At 44.2% G+C, this 16,126-nt stretch overlaps 1 protein-coding gene across 1 annotated transcript in view; it reads right to left on the minus strand.

Annotated features, from left to right (window-relative positions):
- Positions 1 to 16,126, minus strand: part of Tnfsf11 (TNF superfamily member 11) — a 92,784-nt gene that overhangs the window by 22,722 nt on the left and 53,936 nt on the right. The gene's annotated exons all lie outside the window — the stretch shown is intronic.

Genomic DNA, 16,126 nt, shown 5'->3' on the forward strand with positions numbered 1-16,126 from the left:
AGTCACAGTCATAGGGGAGGAGAATAGGGGAAAAGTGGGAGGGAGGGGGGAATGGAAGGATACAAGGGATGGTCTAGCAATTGAGATGTAATATATATATATTAATTAAATAAATATATATTTTTATATATTTATATAAATATATAAAAATAAATATATATTAATTAATTAATAAAATATATATTAATAAAAAGAGTACATCTGAGGACAGCCTGGGCTGCAGTGTAATTTCTAGGCCAGCTTGGGCTACAGCGTGAGGCCCTGTCTCTTAAACTAGATGAATAAGACACATGCATCGTGCTAGATGAAACCGCATAGAGATGAAGCCCTCTTGAAGATGCAAACCGTGAGGCCTTAGTAAATCAGAAAAATTATCATAATCTTGAGCTACTGTTCCCACCTGGCCTTTCCCTTTATTGACTAGATGAGTGTTTTGATGAGAGAAACATGGGAGTGAGAAACCTATCTGCAGCCCAGACAAAACCAGAAGCCAGATGTGCAGCTTCTCTTTCAGAGGAATATTTATTTAGCCAATATTCCTCACCTGGATCCTACAAATAGGTCAGATTGGTGACTGTGGCCACACTAGGGTGGAGAGGGTACTTGTGGTATATGGGCAAGGGCTAGGAAATGCTAAAATACAAGCATTGTCTCACCCAAAACACCCCCATGGAGGTGCTAGCTGAACACCAGGTTTAAGAAGGGTGACCAGCCAAGTCTCTCTCTCTGCCGTCTACTTCCCAAGTTCCCGCAAGACTTTGCAGTGGCTTCGACCACCATAAAAAAGGGAGTTTGATTGTCTTTTTGTTTGATTTTTCAAGACATAGTTTCTCTGCATTGCTCTGGCTGTCCTGTAACTGGTTCTGTAGACCAGGCTGGCCTTGAACTCAAATATCTACCTGCCTCTGCCTCCCAAGTGCTGGGATTTAAGGCATGCACCGCCACCAAGCACTACCACCTAGCTGAGTTTGACCTTTTTTAAAAGGTTTTTTGAGGCAGGGTTTCTCTATGTAGCCCTGGTTGTCCTGGACTCACTTTTGTAGACCAGGCTGGCTTCAGACTCACAGCGAGCTGCCTGCCTCTGCCTCCTGAGTGCTGGGACTAAAGGTGTGCGATACCACACCTTGCTGATTTTTTTTAATAGCTTAACTTTTCCTCCTTCCTCCAAAAGTCAAAGTACTTTGTGAGCATCTATTTGTCCATAGATGAAAACTAGACCAAACGCAAAAGTTTATAATAGGCAAAGCTCAGTTGGAAATCTCTCTCTCTCTCTCTCTCTCTCTCTCTCTCTCTCTCTCTCTCTCTCTCTCTCTCTCTCTCTCACTCTCTCTCTCTCTCTCTCTCTGCCTACTTACCAGTCCTTGGGAACAAACAAACTAAAAAGTACCATCTCCTGGCTAGAAACTCTTAAAAACAGCCTTTTACCAAACATGCACACACGGATTCTTGCTTTTAGTATTCTAGTCATGCAAATATAAATATGATCTGGGCCTGGAGAGATGGCTCAGCAGCTAAGAGTCCTGGCTGCTTTCCTAGAGAACTGGGGTTCAATTCCCAGCACCCACATAGCAGTCCCTAAGCCCAGTTCCAGGGAATCTGACACTGTCATATAGACATACATGCAGGCAAAACACCAATGTAATAAAATAAAAATAAATAAATTTATTTATTTTATTTTTTTATATTTACACACACACACACACACACACACACACACACACACACACACACACACACACAAGTACTTGTTGCTCTTCCAGAGGGCCAGAGTTTGGTTCCTGGCACCAAAGTCAGGCAACTTAGAGCTGCCTATAACTCCAGCTCCAAGAGATCCGACCCACTAGTTTGGTCTCCAAATGTGCCTGCACACATATGCTGCATGTTCACACACGCACACACATGCACGTGGCACATATATATTAAATATTGAAGCACTAAAACATATAAGGGAAATCTGTAAACCTGGGTGATGGCCTACCACGTTTACAAAATTACTTGCAGTGCATATTTATTTCATGTATTTTCTTTGGAATACTTAGTACAAATCAGAGTGTGAGTTTTCATCAAAGGGAAGTTGTCAATCTTCCTCTGTTGTTTGTTTTGTTTTGTTAAGACAAGAGCCTCACTGAACCAGCCCTAACAGGCCTAGAACTTTCAATGCCAACCAGACTGGCCTGGAATTCACAAAGACCCACTTGCCTCTGCCTCCCTTGTCTTGAGATTGAGGGCATATACCACTGTACTTAGCTCAATCAGACCTTTTTTAAAAAAGGCTCTTTTAAGTCAAAAGCATCCTACAAAACTAGACATGTCATGACTAGGCACTTGATGCGAAGGACCATGGGGTTTAGACCTCAGGAAAGCAGAATTCTGCAATGGCTTCAGGCAGGAGCTGAGCTGGAGAGACCATGCGGCCTTAGGAAATGCCTGGAGACCCTAAACAAAGTTGGATCCTACAGACAAACTAAGGCCATCTAACAGAAACAGCGGGTCCCAGCACAGCAGTCACCAGCATGGACTCACCATGGGGAGCTACATCTAACTAGATCCAAGGTCGCCTTCTCTGTATTAAACTCTGAGAAGCAATGCTCTCAAGTCGCAAATATACAAATACATATAGTTATTCTGTTACTAAAATGAATCCACCCCTCCCCCGAAGAGTCACTAATTATCACAATATTGCATCACTTAATAACAATTATGGCTTGGTACAAATAAAAATGTCCAATGCAAAAAACTTGTCCTTTTTCTCTTAAAAAACAAAAAACAACAACAACAACAACAACAACAAAAAATGCCAGTGACCAGATCTCACTTGGATCCCTCAGGCACTTTTATGACACACCTAAGTTAGATTCAGGTGTTGATTCTTTCTTTGAATACTTCATGTTTAGAACCTCATCAATTCCTATGGCAAAAGAAACCATGATCACACAGCAAAATTAACTTTGAATTGTCCACCTATTTGTTTCCTTAAGTAGGACCTGTTAGAATCCACTTTGTATCTCTAGCCAGATGTGGCTTCTCCTTTTGGTGCCCAGGCAAAAGGAAAGGAAGAGGTGTGAGAGGCAGGTGAGGGCAGTCTGTGGAAGGAAGGAAGGTCAGGAAAGACGGGGGTGGGGAAGCTTTCCGAGTGCTCAGAGAGACCGAGTGTGTGTAGCTCCCACCCAACAGCATATTTTGTGGTACACAGCAGTCTAGAGAGAGGATTTTCATGGTTGAAAATCTGTACCATTTTAGCTGTAGATAATTATTTTGCATAACAGTAAATTAGAAAAGGAAAGATGTGTAGGGAGGCAAATCATTTGAAAGCCCCTTTTAGTCAATTAAGTATGTCAGGTGGTAGATTGCAGGGGGGAGGTGGGGCCCCAGGGGTGACACACAGGGGCTGACACTGAACAAACAAGCTGTCCCTGACTTCATGTCTTCACAGAAGGCTTATCAACTGACATTCCTCCACAGAAGAGCACAGCAAACTGAGTTACAGTGAGTCACATGTACATGTGGACCTGCAAACATGAAGTCTTGAGTTACCTAGTTTTACATTGATGGTTAGGGCCAGGAAAGCATTTGTCTGCCATACTGGAGGCCCTGGGTTCCACCCCCAATAACGCGTGCGCGCACGTTCATTTCATAACTACAGCGTCATCCGATCATCTGATAGGTGCAAGTCGTATGTGTGTGTGCGTGTGTGCGTGTGTGCGTGTGTGTGTGTGTGTGTGTGCGCGTGTGCGTGTGTGCGTGTGTGAACTTCCTTGAAACAGATCATTTGTAAGGTTAAATGAGGCAGGATGCTTGACATTTGGGTTGCTTCCTTATCAGTTTTTCAAATAAGCTGCCTGCCTACCTCAACCTCAGATCTGCAATAGCTACTTGCCTGGGTGAAAAACAGCCAGAGAGGCTGCCCTGTGCACACAGGGAGAGTGAGAAGGGAGTTTAAATTTGATGGCACTCTCTCTGTCTCTGTCTCTGTCTCTGTCTCTGTCTCTGTCTCTGTCTCTGTCTCTGTCTCTCTCTCTCTCTCTCTCTCTCTCTCTCTCTCTCTCTCTCTCTCTCTGTTTCTGTCTTTCTCTCTGTGTCTCTGTGTCTCTGTCTCTCTGTCTCTCTCTCTCTCTCTCTGTTTCTGTCTATCTTTCTCTCTGTGTCTCTGTCTCTCTCGGTCTCTCTGTCTCTTTATCTTTCTGTCCCTCTGTCTCTCTGTGTGTGTCTCTCCCTCTCTCCCCCTTTTCCTCCCTCTCTCCCTTCCTCCTTCCCCCTATCTCTCCCACACACACACTATACATATACCACACACACCCCAATACACACACACCAAACACACATACCACATACACCACACACACACACACACACACACATTCAAACACACACTACACACCACACAGGCACACACACACACCACACACACACATTCAAACACACACACTACACACCACACAGGCACACACACACACACACACACACATTCAAACACACACTACACACCACACAGGCACACACACACACACACACACACACATTCAAACACACACTACACACCACACAGGCACACACACACACACACACACACACACACACACACACACACACACACCACAAACTCTACAAGTAACATTGTAGAAAGGCTTTTTTTTCCCTTTGAAAACCAAAGCATGAATACTGTGTAGTAAACACATAGCACAAGCCACATGCCAAGCCCTTGGCAGGCCTGGGAGGAGGAAGGCAGTCCACACTGAATGCAGTTCTTCTTAAAGTGTGAGCACAAGCACAATCTGAAACACCCATGATGCCTTTCATTGCTCATTATTCAAACACGAGGATGTTTTGGTTTTGCTTTTAAATTTGATTTTGTTTGTTTTGATCTAGGCTGACCTTGAACTCTCAATCCTCCCACTTCAGAGAATTCATATTATTTCTGTTCACTCTCTTTAAACTATCATAAACCTGGCTTGTTTTGTCTTAAAATGTAAACTTGTTCTGATAGTAGGTGGTTTCATTCTCATTCAAGTGCATTCGGAAATCCCAAGTAGTTCATCCAGGACTTTTAAAATTAATGCAACTTTAAAAATCCTATTCATTATTTGACACCAATATCTAAAAGTACAAAAAAGAAGGTTTTTGAAAATTTTTTTAAAGTGAAAAGAATTGTAGTGTTAGGAAAAATGTATTTATTTGAGCCTTTGTGAACCCAAAACCCACCTTCAACCATTACTCACTAGTACCTAGAAACTGTGCCGCATCTATAAGCTATGACCTCCCTGGACCTGCACACAGCCTTTCAAAAATGTAGTTACAGATCTCGGTTCAGAACAATGGCTGAAATTATTTTAAGTAAGTCTTGGGAAGGCTCAAGCCCATAGCGACTAGGAACTAATCATTTGGTGCACTTGGTAGAGTGTTTGCCCAACACACACAAAGCCCTGTGGCTTCAGTCCCTCCAGTCATACCACACAGACCATGCACAGTGGTACATGTCTGCAATCCTAGCTCCTGGAGGTGTAATAGCCTTGGCTACATGACAACTTTGAGGTCAGACTAGACTACAGTGAGACCCTAGCTGGGAAGGAAGAGGGAGAGGGAAGAAGAGGGAGGGACGGTGGGACAGAGGAAGGGGAAAGAAGGGGAGACAGAGAAAGGGGGTAAGGAGGGGGACAGAGGGAGGGAAGAAAAAAGGAGTACGAAATCTGATGACATTAAATTCCCCATAGGAAAATTATCTGGCTTAGCTTGCTATCTCCTGTGGAACAAGTTGTTTCATTATAAGTCTTGTGCTATTGTGTGATGGAAGGTGACCATGCCATTAGGGTGACAGACATCTCAGACCACCTCACCCACGATAGAGTTCCTTCAGGAAAGCTGAACAAGAGCCCAGCTGATGACTCCTTCCTCCACAGCCATGCCAGGTTCCAAGGTTCCTGGCAAACTAAGAGTCCCTAGAACATATTCTCCACACTTCCTTCCAAGCTCAATGTGCACTTCACAATTATTGCTCGGAGAAGATGTTAGGGCCCTAAAAAGTTAAAAAAAAAAAAAAAAAAAAAAAAAAGATGCCAGAAACTACTGTATCTTCAGGCCTAAAATCTCTTTGCAAAGACTATAACAGCCTTTTATAGGATGTATACTCTACCCCTTGGCACCACACACAGAAAGATATGGGGACTGGCAAACACAGTGATTTTTTTTTAAGTCAATCCCATAGCATTTAATATTGTTGCACACTATGCAGGCTCTCCATACACATGCATTAAAAAAAAAAAAAAAAAAAAAAAACAGATGGCAAAAACCAACAAGAAGTCATTCATTGATTCCTCTGCACCCCGATGTACCCCAATGAAGGGGAAATGCTTGGTTTGGTTTGGTTCTCATTTTCATACGAGTTGTGATTAATATCAAAAGCAAAGCACCCAAACCTTGCCCGAGGAAGAAAATCTCGACAGGTAACAAATGTGAAGTGTGATTATTAACCCTGAGATGGGTTTTCAGAAATACTGGTTTATGGTCTTTCTATTTTTGCATTAGTGGGTAACCACAGTAGTGGTATAAAGTACAAACTAGCAGATCTGAATCCTTAACAAAGCCTGTAATCCAAAGTACAGTTCAAAACTTTGGCGTATGTCAAAAACTCTTGCAGTCCAAGCAATGACACATTTTAATGCATCCAGTTTGGTTTGGTAATCACCTTTGATTCTGGAAACAAACGAGGGCCAAACCCAACTTTCTTTTCCCATAAAAATATGCACAGTCAGCCCCCCACTTCCTCTGAGAAAGAGTTCATAGCACCAGACAAGAATATTTGAATGAATCCACCCAACTGCACTGCAATTTCCAAGAAAACACAAGAGCGCAAACCACCAGAAAGCATAATATTACAAATTTACCCCTTCCTTCTCTCTCCCGTCTACCCGCCGCCGCGGTTCTGAATCTTTTTGTGGAGCTTCCTCCTCTCTTCAAAAGTTGGTTACTGGCTAGAATGTAGTCAGGCTGTACTAACACACACACACACACACACACACACACACACACACACACACACACACACTCTCGCACTCACACAGAGGCACCTTCCTTCCTCCGCCCACTTCAAAGGCAGGCACAGTGGGGCTGTCCCTTCACCCCTCAGAGCCTGAACTCCAGACAAGCAGCAGTGCCCCAGCCCTGAGACCTGGCATTTCTGGTAGAGCTGTCACTCTGCTAATCTGGAGACAGGAGTGTCATCTCTAGGTGTTCTAACGACTGGCACCCTCTCACTGTGGTCCCAGCCTGCCAGAAAAGCAATGCAGCCACAGGTTAGTTAGCGGCGTTGGAAAGTGTAGATACCCAAGTAAAAGCGTCCAGTTTCCCTAAAGGGGTTAAAGCTAGTTCTTAACTTCAAGTGAGAAATGCAAGGTGGGGAGAAAGCGTGCGATCATTGGCACATGAAGGGGGATCCGCCAATGCTACTTCTGGGGGGAAATTCAAACTCCTTCTCTGCTAGAACCAGTGGCGTGGCGCTCAGCTTCTGCGTGCTGCGGGGAGAAGGTGCGGGTGAGTGTGGCTTGAGGCCCCCAAGTTCCTTTCCTTGAAGAGTCGCTTTCCTTTCCATAATAGGCAAGATCCGGGAGGCCCAGCATGAGGGCCAGACTCAGTTTCCCCAGCAAAGGACCGGGCGAGGAAGGCAGCCACTCACCTGCGCTCGAAAGTACAGGAACAGAGCGATGCTGCAGACCACCTGGCCCAGCCCCAGCCCCAGGAGGGCCAGGAACATGGTGCGGGAGGCTGCGGGGGACGGCGGAGGGCCGGTGCTGAAGGCATGGGGTGCAGCGGGCCCTCGTGCGGGGCTCCGGGGCCACTGCCCATCTCCTCCGAACCGCGCAGGTACTTGCCGTAGTCTCGGCTGGCCCGGCGCATGGCTCGGCGCCCGAACTTCGGGCGCCCAGCTCCGCGATCGCTCTCTCCGGTCCTCAGCCTCCCGCCACGGAGCAGGCTCCCGGCCAGGTGTGCCCCCCAACCGATTCACTGAGATCCTGACAGTGGCTCCCCGGGGCGCGCGATAGAGGGCAGGGTACCCCGGGCAGCCCTAACGCTTATAAACCTCGTGGAGAGGGCTGGCCTCGGGAGCCAATCAGCCCCGGGTAGGCTGCCTCTTCCACTCCCATTTCAACCCTCCTTCCTTTCCTTCGCCCTACCCCTCCTCCTTATTTTTCTCATCAACTGGCCTCCTCCCTCCCCATCAGGGCCCTCTGAGGTGGAAGCTGTGAGTAGGTTCAGTGGTTCCTGGCTCCCTCAGCTTGCCCATCCTCAGTTTGCATCTCTGGGTCTCAGGTTCCTCTGTAAGGTTTAAAAGGCTAGCTTCAGTGACTCCGGTGCCCCTTCCTGTACACCACCCTCAACGTTGTAGATGAGACCATCTTCAAGGATCCTGAGGTTTGGCCTCGGTTTATGCCTCCAAATATAGACTCTCTGGGTGTTGGAAAGGTCTGGGGAAATTCTAGAACTCCCCTCAAGTCCGTCTCTCTTCATCTTAAAAGAGACTTTTAAACGAGCAGATTTTGAATGATGCTGCAATGAGCGTACAGACGCTTAGAGGAAAGGGAGGGAAATCGTGGAGAGGGGAGCAGGGAAAAAAAATAGACCAAAAGGGAAGGGTCAAGCACTGCAAAGCTGCAAGCAGCCTTCCCAGGCGGGGTTGGCCCAACAGTTAGGAAAGAACTGCTAACAGTGCTAAGGGCAGAATTAAGCCTCACTGCTTAAGAAATCTGTATGTTGAGGGCCAATGAAATAGCTCGGTGAAGGCGCTTGCAGCAAATCTTGATGACCTGAATTTGACCCATAGAATCCTCACTGTAGAAGGAGAAAATCTACTTCTGAAGGATATCCTCTGACCTAGAAAGAGAGACAGAGACAAAGAGACATAGACAGAGAGACAGAGACAGAGAGACAGAGAGAGAGAGAAACACACAAACATTTTTTGTTGTTGTTTTGGATTTTGTTTTTGTTTATTTGCTTGAGACAAGTTATTTCTTTGTAAACTTGCCTGGCCTGGAGCTTGCTATATGACCCAGACTGACCTCAAACTCACATGGATCCACTTGCTTCTGCCTCTGCCTCTGCCTCTGCCTCTGCCTCTGCCTCTGCCTCTGCCTCTGCCTCTGCCTCTGCCTCTGCCTCTGCCTCTGCCTCTGCCACTACCACGGCCACTATCTCTTTAGTGCTGGGATTAAAGGTATGCACAGGACAACTAGAATAAACGTGTTTTAAAACTTTTTTAAAGTTTTTAAAATATTTTGATTCCTTATTATGCCCCTTGGGGAGAAATATTAGCTGTCTTACAATTTCTGATACGTGTTCAAAGTATATGATACATGTTCAAAGGTGAGGTGCTGACTTTTCTAAGTAGCACTTTTCTTGTGCATTTTGCTGGTGACCTGTCTCTGAGTTAGTGATGTTATTGTACTCTGCCACAATAACACCCCTTGCTCCTTTTATCCTTTTAAGGAATCTCTTACCCAGGGACAGTTTCGAATACAAGGCATCAGGCATTTGGAAAGTATTGATTCTCTGGGAGCTTCCAGCGGTGACACATTGCATGTCATGGTAGCAAAAGTCTAAATGTTTATGTCACTTTTCACTTAATCTTTAGTGTTTGGGAGAATAGATCATTGTAACAGAAGTTTCTTAAAGCTCTATTTTTTTCTCTCGAGAGCTTGAGTTGTATCATTAGCAATAAATGTCGCCAGTTGCTCTCCTTAAATGGACATGAGTGCCTTGTCACTTTCCAGACTAGCCAGGTGTACCCACCCACCCACCTGTCTTATGGTCATCTTGAAACCCAGGCACCAGCGAGTCTGCAGGACAGCCACCTCACTCTGCAGTGGAAAGGCTTGAATGCGTTCTTCCCATTCTGCCAACAGGATACGGTTTTTAAAACTCTAATACCCAAGTGTTAAGGGTACAGCAATTTGTACTGGCCTATTAAGGCCATTCTTCTGTTTTTAGATTTATTTTATTTTGTGTGCACAGGGTTTCCCCTGCATGTTTATGCACACCCACGTGCATGCCTGGCACCCTCTAGGTCACAAGATCCCTTGAGATGGAGTTAGAGATGCTGATGAACAGCCATGTGAGACCTAGAAACTGAACCCAGGTCCTCTACAAGAGCAACAGGCGTTCATAACTAGCGAGCTATCTAGAGGTCTCAGTCAAGGACACTCTCAAGTGAAAAATTGCTTCCATTTTTTTTTTCTTTGCACAATTCATGCTGGCTTTCCTAGCTTTATAATATGGCTGGGTTATTTTGTCTGTCTGTGTTGCTGTCTATGTAGTAAAAATTGAACAATATAGAAACAAATAAGACTATGGACATAACTATAGTATACTACAAAGCTAGGCATGGTCCTGCCAAGGTGTGAAGGCTACCCTCAGAGAAGCATGCTCTCTTAGACCAGCAGTTCTCACCCCTGGGGAGGTGTCACACATCGGATATCCTGCATATCAGACATTTACATCATGACTTATAACCGTAGCAAAATTACAATTATAAGATAGCAACAGAATAATTTTATGGTTCGGCTCACCACAGCAAGAAGAGCTGTATTAAAGGGTCGCAGCATTAGGAAGGTTGAGAACTGCTGTCTTAGACGAAAACTTCCTTTGGGAAAGCTGTGCACAGTAAAACTAGTTTCGGTAAGTATGGTAAATACTTAGTCAAAAGAAGTTTTTGAAGGTAGTCAACTTTGGGAATTATAAAGGGAGAGAGAAAGACCTGTCATCCAGGAAAAGGAAATGAGTGAGTCATGAGCAGGAGAGGAGGGTAGCATTGAGAACCGCGGAGCAATGGGCCACTGTTGGGAAGTGCTCTCCACAATTCTCTAGCAACTGTGATTGTCAGTCCTTCCCCTCAGGCCCGGCGATTGCTTCTCCTAGGTAACCGGTATTGAGATTCTGCTTTCATAAACATTTTCTACAATGCTTTCAAGTCTACCCAGCAGAGTTCCCCAAGGCCTCTTCCTGAACCATTAGACCACCACAAGGATAAAGGCTGGTTTTCACTTTCCTACCACGGCCGGGTTTCATCTTTTATAGACTGCACTCTCTACTCAGCTTTCCTCTGAAACAAAGTTGCCATGACCAAGGTCAGTAAGTACTCAAATGTGTATACTATTTTCAGCAACACCAAAGGTGATGAAAGGTTTAAAATAAGAAAACACTGGCTTTTCAATTCCTACATTGGATGAGGAGTCTAAATATGTGGCTCGGGGACTCGCTTGGGCTTGGGTTGAGAGATGACAGGCTGCAGGTGGATAGACATGCTAGAAGGATGCACAGGCACCTAGGGTACAGCTCATGACTTGAGGATGCAGTCCACCAGGGCAGGGGACCATAGTGGACAGACTGTGAGGCAGCTGGGTGTGTTGTATCCATAGTCAAGGTGCAGTGAGAGAGCTGAAAACTGATACTCAGCAGGCTTTCGCCGTTTTCCACAGTATATGGCCCCCACCATCATGGGAAGAGCAGAGAGCAAAGAGCACTGACAAGGTTCATGTGACCTAAGAAAAAGCATTCAAATGCTGTGTTAAATAGCCTGACTGGGTATACCTTGTCTGTCCAGCTTCAAAAGGTAGCCCCCTCCCCCCCCCCCCCCCCGCAGCTCTTCCTGTCTCTCCAACATGGACGATTCACTTAAGGTTTCTGAACTCTCAATGTCGAGACAGGCATGGAGCTAGGATTATTAGCTTCATAGAATTACTGAAAGACCCAACTTACTGATCTAGACAGTCTGTGGTGTGCAGGTTATTGTTATCTGGTGATGGCCATAATTCGATGTGTTCGCAAGAGCAGCAGTGAGTAAGAGGCTAGCAGGCCTCTAGCACTGGGGATTGGGTGAGACCATAGATGCATAAAAAGAGGACAGAAAGGCTTAGTGATGCTACAGAAGACAAAGCCAGGGGAAGATCACACTTGACTTAGTATTTCAAATGTGTTCCTATCCACATTCCACCTGTAGCGTTCATAGATTTCTTCACATTCATAAGTGTTTGGTCTAACTTTTCGTTGCATTGTTTGGCTATATTTGGTATATATATGTTAACTTTGCAGTAAAAAAAATTAATGTTTTGAGAGGGTGTGGAGATCATGGAAGGCTGGAAGGGAGTCTCCAAGCCCTCCAGATAGCCAACAGAGAAATCTGCGCTCTCCTTCAGGAACAGTGAGTCTCTCAGAGTCACCCCAGACCTCAAAGCTTCCAAAGGACACCCGCTCTCACGGCAAGAAGTACCAGACAGATGATGATGCTCCCTGTCATTCATACATAAAAGGTCAGGAATAAAGGAAACCCCCCACCTCAAAACCAGAGCCATAAAATACACCCACCCACGCCTTCAAGAAACCTGCTGTCAGTGGGATTCTAGAAGGCAGGCACCTCCCTTCACACACCCCGGAACCAGGAGATGCAAAGCAGGGACATTGACTCATCTCTCACTCTTCAGTTTATCCAAAAGAAAGGAAGGAAGGGAGAGAGGGAAGGAAAGAAGGAGGGAGGGAGGGAAGGAGGGAGGGAGAAAGAGAGGGAGGAACGAAGGAAGAAAGGAAGGAAAAAAGAAAGAAAGAAAATGGCTTTCTGAGCCTCATGAAGCCAGGCCCTCTCCCTTCCTTACACTCCATGAAAAAAAAAAAAAAACTGATTCTCAGGCCTGACATGGTTCTCCGGAACCCTTGGATACTGAGCCACAGAGTTTGGGGGTGCCAGCCTCCCAGACCAATAAAGCCTGCTTTTGCCATCTTGAGGTGAAATCTACTCTTCTATTTTGCTTCATTGATTTATTTCCTACAGCAGGCTGCAAAGGCAACGGTATAGTTCTAAGGCCTAAGAGGCAGAGAGACTTACAGATTCCAATCTTAAAATCTAAGAACTAGTGTTTCTAAAGACTGAAGAAGACTGGTATCCCAATAAATATGACCAACAAGGTGAACTGGCCTTTCCTCCACCTTTTTTGGTCTATTCAGGCTCCCAATGGATTGGATGATCTGCACCCACTCTGGGGAGGGTCATCTGCTTAGCAGATCTGTGCAGCCATATAGCCTAGTACCCTGAAGTCCTGCCATGATGACGCACAAAGTTAACCAGCTTCCACCAATCTGTTGGGAAGTCTAGTTTATAGTCTAAAGCTGATGGTATTGAAATAAACCATCATCCTCAATCTTCTTCTACTGAACAATTTTAAACAAAATATCCCTGAACGGTTTGGTCACTGATTTTCCCCTTTCTAGACACCCATTGGCTCAATTGCTTTCTTTCCTTTAAAGGTGAAGTGTTTTGACTGCATTGCATGGGTTTTCCTGCTAATTGCATTTGACTAGGAAAGTCCAGAAACTGCCTCTATTTCTTGTGACTTTATTTTCCCCTGAGTACTGATAGTGGGGAAAGTGGAACGATTCATCTGATCTTCACTGCAATACTAATATCCTTGTAACTCCTTTTCCCAACTCTAAATATGAGAGTCATTACTGCTGAGCATCCCAGTAAAGCACATCTCTCTAGAGCAGGCTTTTGTTAGATGTTTTCAAAGATGATCTTACATCTTCATGGTTTACAAAGTCAATAAGAAATTAGAGTCAGAGCAGCCAATGTTTAGATTTCTGACATCATTATTAGAAAGGGTGGGACTTAGAATTCTCTTGACGACTAAGATCCTGCTGGATGGCTCCAGATGACATGGATGTTTGTTTACAAATAATGAGGTCACACTATGAAACTTACTCCATAATGGCCTATGTGTGTGTCTATCTCTTTATTTGTTTGTTTATGATGCAATAGTAATTTCTGACTGAATAAGAAAAGTGAAGGAAAATGGCGATTCCCTAAGATCTAGGAAAGGGAATATGATTTACTATAATACAATACTTTTCTGCATAAAATTGTGTCTAAAGGGGGACAATTATAATAATTCAATAATGCTGCTTTTTCCTTTATCCTTTGTTTGCTCAGCTCTTCTCTCTTCAGCAGATGTGCTCTCTGTCCCTCGGAGGCCGATCCCGACTGCCTGTGTTATGAGACTGCTGCATTAAGACTGGCTGGCATCCACCAGTGGGAGACACACAATGGTCCAAAAGGCATAGGAAGAAGAAAAAGAAGGTAGTGGTTCTCTCTCATCTTGGCTCACTGAGATTCAAGTCATGGCGGATGCGCTCTGTGGTCACAGGTCACAGCCCTTCCTCCTGCACAGCTCTGCTTCTTTGCAGACATTGGCAACATCCTCATCTCTCTTCATCCCTTGAGGCCAAGGAGTGTGTATTCATCTCTTATTGCAGATATAACAGATTTAATAAGTTAATAATAATGCAGAAATGCATTATCTTGCAGCTCTGGGGATCAAAAGTCTGAAGTATCTCTGCAGGGATTTTGTGGGGTTTGCTTGCTTTTCTCAGCTTCTAGCCTCCGCCTATATTCCTCAGCACACAGGCCCCTTCTTCATCTTCAAAGCTCGTCAACCCAACTCTAGCCTATGTTTCTGTCCTTACATATTCTTTCTGACTTCCACCCGACCAGTCTCCCTCTTATAAAGAGTCCTTTGCTAACACTGCACACACACAGACAATCTGGCTTTACCCACTGATCTCAAGACCCTTAGCTTTAAGATAGATAGATAGATAGATAGACAGACAGACAGACAGACAGACAGACAGATAGATAGATAGATGATAGAGATAGATAGAGATAGATAGATAGATAATAGATAGATAGATAGATAGATAGATAGATAGATAGATAGATAGATGATATTACTTATATTATTGTGCCCCTTTGTTCTATAAAGTAGAGTTTGCTAGTTAATCCAGCATGTAGGGTATGGTCATTTTGTGGAAAGCACTGTCTCCTGCAGTATAAGAAAGATCCATTTTTGCTTGTTTCTGAGTTCATCATTACTTATTATTAATCTCCTTAACCCTGACCACAGCTCTTCAGTCTCTTCAGTTATATCTCTCAGGTTTACCACCTTTTTTCTTTTTCTTTTTCTTTTTCTTTCTTTCTTTTTTTTGGGGGGGGGGGTTGGGGTTTTTTGGTTTGGTTTGGTTTGGTTTTTTGAGACAGGGTTTCTCTGTGTAACAGTCCTGGCTGTCCTGAGCTCACTCTGTAGACTAGGCTGGCCTTGAACTCAGAAATCCATCTGCCTCTGCCTCCCTAGTACTGGGATTAAAGGCGTACACCACTACACCTGTCTGTAACCACCCTTTTCTTGACAGGATTTGGTGTGATGTGTAGTTGGCATTCTATATTCGTGAGTTTCACAGCCATACCTTCAACCAATCATGAGCAGAAGTGTTCAAGAAAAAAATTCTAGAAAGTTCCAAAAAGAGAAACTTCAACTTACCACATCAAATTCAATAATAAAGTGATGAAGCCGTATGTAATTGCTTCATGAGCATTGCATCATAAGTAATATTATAAGTAATTTAAAGATGATTTAAAGACTGTAGGAAGATATATCCAGAGTGTAGTCAACTACTATACCATCTTACATAAGGGTCTCCAGCTTGTCCAGATACTGAGCAGTGGCTGTACTGGCTAAATTGGACACAAATTATATCTGATTTCTGAGCTTGAATATTGCAATACATGCATACATGCATGCATACATACATTATACATACCTTACATGCTAACAATAATTTTAAAATATGTATACTATAATAGATAATAAGCATATAAAAATGTCTTAACCTTGAGCAAAGTTGATAATGTGCTTTACTTTTCCCTTTACAGCTTGATCCCTTTGCTTCTTCTCTGAGCACTTCTGCCTCTTCCATTCTCAGGTTCCATGCTGGTTTTGCTCACTGAAGACCCTATGAAATCTCCCAGTTAGATCTAGCCTCCCAAATACTCTATTCAACATTCCCACCGCTCTCTACAAACAACCTGTTCTTATCACACTTTCTTCAACTGACAAATAAATGAATAAGATGTGACAGGTTAATGCTGATGTATGCCGATGGGAAGTCAAATAACATTTTAGGTTGATGGTCTGGAAGCGCACTGTGTTTGCCATAAAGGATAGCAAGTTATCAGACACAAGATGTACTCGTTACTTTTTTCACACTGTGACAGAACATCTGACAAGCACAGCTTAAGAAAAGGTTTTATTGGCTTACG

The sequence above is a fragment of the Acomys russatus genome, chromosome 18, assembly GCF_903995435.1.
Source record: "Acomys russatus chromosome 18, mAcoRus1.1, whole genome shotgun sequence".
In the NCBI taxonomy this organism is placed as follows: Eukaryota; Metazoa; Chordata; class Mammalia; order Rodentia; family Muridae; genus Acomys; species Acomys russatus.